This window comes from Neovison vison, chromosome X, assembly GCF_020171115.1.
Source record: "Neovison vison isolate M4711 chromosome X, ASM_NN_V1, whole genome shotgun sequence".
Lineage (NCBI taxonomy): Eukaryota > Metazoa > Chordata > Mammalia > Carnivora > Mustelidae > Neogale > Neogale vison.
This window is the reverse complement of record NC_058105.1, coordinates 19,985,410-19,992,583: the sequence shown is the minus strand read 5'-3', so window position 1 is coordinate 19,992,583 and position 7,174 is coordinate 19,985,410.

Below are 7,174 nucleotides of genomic sequence, written 5' to 3'. Positions count from 1 at the left end.
TCAAATCCTAGAGGAGAACATAGGCAATAACCTCTTTGACATCGACAATAGCAACTTTGTTCAAGATACATCTCTAAAGGCAAAGGAAACAAAAGTGAAAATGAACTTTTGGGACTTCATCAAGATCAAAAACTTCTGCACAGTAAAGTAAAGAGTGAACAAAACAGAGGCAACCCACTGAATGGGAGAAGATATTCGCAAATGACACTACAATTTCTATAAAGAACTCCTCAAACTCAACACACACAAAATAGATAATCACGTCAAAAAATGGGCAGAAGACATGAATAGACACTTCTCCAAAGAAAACATACAAATGGCTAACAGACACGTGACAAAATGTTCATCTTCATTATCCATCAGGGAGATTCAAATCAAAACCACATTGAGACGCCACCTTACACCAGTTAGAATGGCCAAAATCGACAAGACAGTAAACAACATGTGCTGGAGAGGATGTGGAGAAAGGGGAACCCTCTTACACTGTTGGTGGGAATGCAAGTTGGTGCAGCCTCTTTGGAGAACAGTGTGGAGATTCCTTAAGAAATTAAAAATAGAGCTACCCTATGACCCTGCCATTGCACTACTGGGTATTTACCCCAAAGATACAGATGTAGTGAAAAGAAGGGACATCTGTATCCCAATGTTTATAGCAGCAATGGCCACGGTCGCCAAACTGTGGAAAGAACCAAGATGCCCTTCAATGGACGAATGATAAGGAAAATGTGGTCCATATATACAATGGAGTATTATGTCTCCATCAGAAAGGATGAATACCCAATTTTTGTATCAACAGGGACAGGAATGGAAGAGATTATGCTGAGTGAAATAAGTCAAGCAGAGAGAGTCAGTTATCATTTGGATTCACTTGTGGAACATAAGGAATAACACGGAGGACATTGGGAGATGGAGAGAAGTGAGTTGGGGGAAATGTTAGGGGAAGACAAATTGTGGGGGAAATCATAGGGGGAGAGAAACCATGAGAGACTGTAGACTTTGAGAGACAAAGTGAGGGTTTTGGAGGGGGGAGGTGGAGGGTGGGATAAGCCTGGTTGTGGGTATTGTGGAGGGCACGTATTGTATGGAGCACTGGGTGTGAGGGACAAACAATGAATTTTGGAATACTGAAAAAAAAGTAATGCATGTTCAATAAAAGACATTTGGAAAATAGAACAGCATAGGGGAAAAAAAAGCCCATCTGGAGACAGTCACTGCTAACAGTTGGGTATTTACTGTTCTTTGCATGTGTCCACAGACACATATACATATATATTTACATATGTTAAGCAAAACTTATGCTGTCCAGATATGAAATAGCCTACTTTTCTCACTCAACAATAGACATATCTTGAATATTTCCTGAATCATTATCAGTTTTAGTGGCTTCATAATATTCTCTTAGTTCTTATTTTGGACATCTGGATTGGTTCTACTAGCTTACTATTAAATATCCTTGTTATAGTCATCATAGCCCTTTGCTTATTTCTGTAGGGACAGATTTCCAGAAGTAGAACTGTTAGAATATTGTATGACTACACTTTTTTTTTTTGAAAGCTCTCTCCCTTCTGAAAGGTTTTACTGTTTACACTTCCACCGTCAGAGAGGTTGTGCCTGTCCCCTTATGCTCAGGGTAGCATAAACTTTTGTATTCATTTTCATTTTTACTTATCTTTCCCTTTTTCTTGGGAGTTTTTAGGGGACTTTTAGAACCAAAAGACTCAGCAAATCCTGCTTGCCTTGTGGTCCTTGGCTGAGATCTTGGCATTCTCTTTTTGTCCTGGGCAGAGTGGTACCCTAAAGATTGCCCCATTCGACTACATGCAGTGCTGCTGTCCTGGGGCGGTGAAAAGCACAGTATGCCTGACCTGCACCAGCGCATGTGCTGGGAGACCCATGAAAACCATGAGGCAGCTGCATGCAAGCAAGTGAAATTGATTGAGTCTCAGCTCCCAGCTTTGGGGTGAGCAGATGTCCCAGTGGGCCAGGTTCTTAAGGCTAAGAAAGGCAAGAGCCCTTGAGATTGGCTATTAGATGCCGAGACGAGTATTAGTCCCTCAGCTAGGGACCCAGCTGGGCATGGAGAGATGGAAAGGGAACTTGAAGGGCATTCACACTTCTTGGGGCCTGCAGCCTGTCAGGGTATCATCCGTCGGGAACCAATCTATGTTGATGCCATGTAAACCTATCTGGTTGTTTCAGAGAGAAATGAAGAAGTAAAGGAGCCACTGAATCCTTCAGAGTGTGTGGTCTTCTGGACCAATAGCCTTTATGCAAGTGAGATGCAGGTGCTTCACTGTGAACCTGAGCTTGGACGTTTTTAATCCAGCCCACTGTCGCCATGAATAAGTGTGGTGTGAGCAGCTTGCCTTGGGAGTCCAACAGGCTTAACAAGTCCCCTTTACTCCCCGGCAGAGGACAGCCTCAAGGATGGGCCCCAGCTTAAGTGGCTGGTGCTAAGGGCCCCAACTCTGACGCTGGATGCAGCAGAGAGTTACACTAAGGCAGCCCTGGAGAGTCTTATTTTGGACTGGCCTTGGGACCTGGCTCCTGTAGTAGGAATGATCTCACTTTGTCCTTGTGCTCTGCCAAAAGAAGGAGGGGGTCTTGGGCCAACTGGGGGCAGAAGAAGTGAGTACAGTTGCCAGAGGGCTCATGTGGGCAGATGGAAGCAAAGTCTTTCTCTACCTGTGCCTCCCTGCACCCTTGTCTCTCAGGACTCCTGTGGGCCATTGGTCCTGCACCGTCCCTGGCTTGCTAGCTTGAGAATACTGCAGATTCACTTTTTGAACACTGGCCATATCGCAGTGGTCATCAACCTCAGCCAACACAGGCTGACAGACTGTATAATTTTCCCTGCTATCTTAAAGTAGAGCATTCCTATGAAACCGTTCATAAGCTGCAATGATGTAAAGCAAAAAAGCAATTACCATTTCATAAAAGTGAAAATCCTCTTTGGATTTCTTTCACTTAGAAGAAGTGAAAGGCCCTAAGGTAGGTATTTTGTAAAAGAAAAGTGGCATAAAGCCAACCTTCAGATCACGGGAGAAACCTGTATCATGACCCTACTTGGTTCTGTTAGGTGAACAAGAAAGAGAAATCTAGTTAGCATCTCCTCTCTGGCTGTCCTTCTTATGGGACCCAGAGGTTGAGGGATTTGCCCAAGGTCTCGGGGCTAGTGACAGAACCAGGAAGTCCAGTTCTCCTGGCATAGCTGCCTAATAAACCAAGTTGCCTATTCAAGGTCATATTTCTTACCAGCATGTTGGGGCAGAAGTTGGAGAATACTGACCCATGCTGTTAGGACAGCAGAGAGGCACACACCTTTGGCCCCTTAGACAGCTGAGATTCAGAGTAACATCTCTGCTAGTGGTTCTGTGAGCATCTCTTAGCCCCGGTGTTTCTAGAACGGTGAACCTGGGTGAGCATAGGGAGTCAGGGATGCCAAAGGCTGGTTCTAGCCCTTTAATGAGGAAGGATGTTTATGAGAGAATCAGCCCTTTCACTGTTCTTTGTACTATTAAATTAGTGGGAAGAATGTTCTTTCCCAGAAGTTTTATTACAACTAATGTTCTTAGTGGCCATATGGAATCATCATGGCAAGGCCAGCACAGGTCTAGAATCCTCTGTTTAACTGCACAGGAAATGATGTAAAACATCTTAGAAACATTCTCATTTAAAACGATTAAAGTAAAAAGATTTGTATTGGAAGGAGTGTGTTTCAGTTACCTGGTAAATTCACTTAAATTCTCAGATGTCTTCTCTTGCTGAGTAAACAAGGCATGATTGTAATGCTGGCTTTACAAAATGCTGTTGTGTGTGTGTGTGTGTGTGTGTGTGTGTGTGTGTGTGTGTGTGGTGTGAGAGAGAGAGAGAGAAGGAGGGAGAGAGAGGAACAAGAGCCTATTATATGAAAAACACTGAATTCCAGGTTTTTATCTCTCAGACTATATGGCCCTGGTCTAGAGTGTAGAACATGTTCATTAATGTATTAAAACACACCCACACTCTTGATTCTTTGTTTCTCTTCAATATGTCATATTCATTCTTGCATCTCCCATTGGCTGGCAGTGTGTTGAACAGAAATGTTCAAGTGCTTGAACAACCTGTGAATTAAAATGTTGAGTTTCAAATCTTGAGGTCCAGCCACAAGAAACACATTGTTTAACTGGTGTTGGGACAAAACAATTTTTTTAAGGGAATAAGATAATGTCATACTTTGTTTCTATTTTTTTTTTACCATGTTTAGAATTTGTTGCCTTTTTATGATTCCAACCACACGTTGGACAGATGTCTTCAGGGACTTCTCTCCAACAACTCCCAGATCCCTTTCCTGTGCCAGAACTCATGGTTTGGAGACTAACATCTTGTGAAGAGCATTTGGCTCATTTTCTTCTAAATGCAGTTCTTTGTGTTTGCTCACACTGAAGCTCATTTGTTACTTCTTCACTTGAGGGACCTTCCTGCTATTTATACATTGCCTTAGAGTTCCACTATTTCAAAATGGGCTAAGAATCAGTTTCTCTATCATTTGTAAAATGTGTTGCTTAAAAGATATTTCTATTGAATGAACATATATAGAGCTTACTATGTGATGGGCACTGTAAGTGGATGGTGGATTATTAATCCACTGTAAGTGGATTATAAAGTAATTTATAAATATTAATGTATTTACTGAAATTAATCCTGGCCCCACTTTGGGCGTTCTCACTTTGTAGTTCATCAACCTCAAGATTGTGGGTAGAATTTAGGAAGCATGTGAACTTGGATGGAAATATTACACTTAGATTTTTCACTAACCTCTCACTGAAATGTAGCATTTTCTTCCATTACAAATGCAGGCAACAAAGTAAGGAGTTCAAGGTTATCTGTGACTTTTTCACCAGTATCATGGATACCATTGTATCATAAGTTATCCCAGCTTTCTTGAAATATTTGTGTTTATCGCTACTTCAAAATTACAGTAGTTATTAGGCCTGTCATTATGTATTGCTATTTAATGTGTTAAAGAAGCACATAAGTTACTCTGTCACAAATGTGTTTTGGTAACTTACTTCAATATAGTTGGGTTCCTTTGTATTTTTTTTTCATGCATTTAAAAATGTTATTCTCATAAGGGGTTCATGAACTTCACCAGATTTCCTAAGGGTCCATGGCACTGAAAATTGTTAAGGACACCTACTTCCTATTCTCTTACCCATACTAGGCAGAGGCTGAAGATGAAGTGGCATAGATATTGGGAGGACTCGGGTACCCTGCATTTTCATCCCAGCTCCACCATCCACTTAGATGTGTGACCTGGGATATGGCTCCTTATCCTTCTGATGCTTGTTTTCCTTAGCTGTAATAATGGGGAGAGAGCCATCCATCCCTGCTAGCTCACAAGCTGTTGTGAAGATCAGATGACATAATATCTGTGTACAGGGTTGCTCTGAAAACACTCTGAAGCATGATATAAAGTGTTTCTTGAGGAATATTAATGAGTTAAGATTGAAGAGGTCTGGTGCTCGAGAGGGCTGTTGATCAGACCTGGAGTGAATGCAGTTAGGTAGAACAGTCTTTAATACGTCCTGCATCCCATTTTCCACCCAAGATCTGAGATCATCTTCATAAGGCTCTGGACTTGGGTCTCAATGCTCACATGTGGGTATAATCAATTCCTTTTCCTTTCTTCCATTGCCCCAAGTAATGGCCTCAGTATGCCTTTGATACCATCCACCTGGATAAAAAGTCAGGGAAGTTGAGATCTTCAAAGCTTTCCATCACACTGAAAGAATAGGATGATGTTATGGATCTTGGGATATGGGAGAGAAGATAAGGCCACACATGCCTCCTTATTTATGGGATTATTATCCCATTTAATTATTATCCACATTAATGGGACGTGGTCTGTCCTGTGAGAAGAAAGAGAGTGAGCATGGGCAAGGGGAGGGGCAGAGGTAGAGAGAGAAGCAGACTCCCTGCTGAGCAAGGAGCCTGATGTGGGACTCGATCCCAGGACCCTGGGATCATGACGTGAGGCGAAGGCAGATTCTTAATGACTGAGCCACCCAGGCACACAACATACATTGTTGTATTAGTTTTGGGTGTACAATACAGTGATTCAACAATTCCATTCAACACCCAGTGCTCATCACAACAAGTGCCCCTCTTAATCCCCATTGCCTATCTAGTTCACCTCCCACCCACCTCTCTGGGAACTACCACCTTTTTTTTTTTTGTAGCTTTTTTTTTCCAATTTATTTATTTTCAGAAAAACAGTATTCATTATTTTTTCACCATACCCAGCTTTTTCTCTATGGTTAAGGGTCTGTTTCTTGATTTATCTCTTTCTCTTTTATTTGCTTATTTTTTGTTTGTTTCTTAAATTCCACATATGAGTGAAATCATATGGTATTTGTCTTTCTCTGATTGATTTCACTTAGCATTCTACTCTCTAGCTCATCCATGTCATTGCAAATGGCAAGACTTCATCCTTTTGTGGCTAAATAATATATTCCACTGTAAGTATATACCACCTCTTCTTTATTCATTCACCTTATCCATGGACATTTGGGCTGCTTTCATAGTTTGGCTATTATAAATAATGCTGGTATAAACATAAGAGTGCATGTATTCCTTTGAATTAATTGTTTTGTATTTTTGGGGTAAATACCCAGTAGTGGCATTACTGCATCATAGGGTAGTTCTATTTTCAATTTGTTGAGGAACCTCTATCCTGTTTTCCAGAGCGGCTTCACCAGTTTGCCTTCCCACCAACAATGCAACAGGATTTCTTTTTCTCCATATACTCACTGGTATTTGTTTCTGTTTCTGATTTTAGCCATTCTGACAGGTGTGAGGTGATATCTTATTGTTGTTTGGATTTGCATTTCCCTATGATGTATCTGTTGGCCATCTTTGGAGAAACGTCTTTTCATGTTTTCTGCTCATTTTTAAATGGGATTATTTTTTTGGGGGGGTGTTGAGTTATATCAGTTCTTTATATATTTTGGATACTAATCCTTTATTGGCTATGTCTTTTGCAAAATCTTCTCCCATTCCATAGGTTGAGTTTTACTTTTGTTGATGGTTTCCTTCACTGTGCAGAAACTTTCTCCTTTGATGTAGTCCCAAAGCTCAGTTTCACTTTTGTTTTCCTTGCCTCAGGAGAAACAACCAGGAAAATGTTGCTATG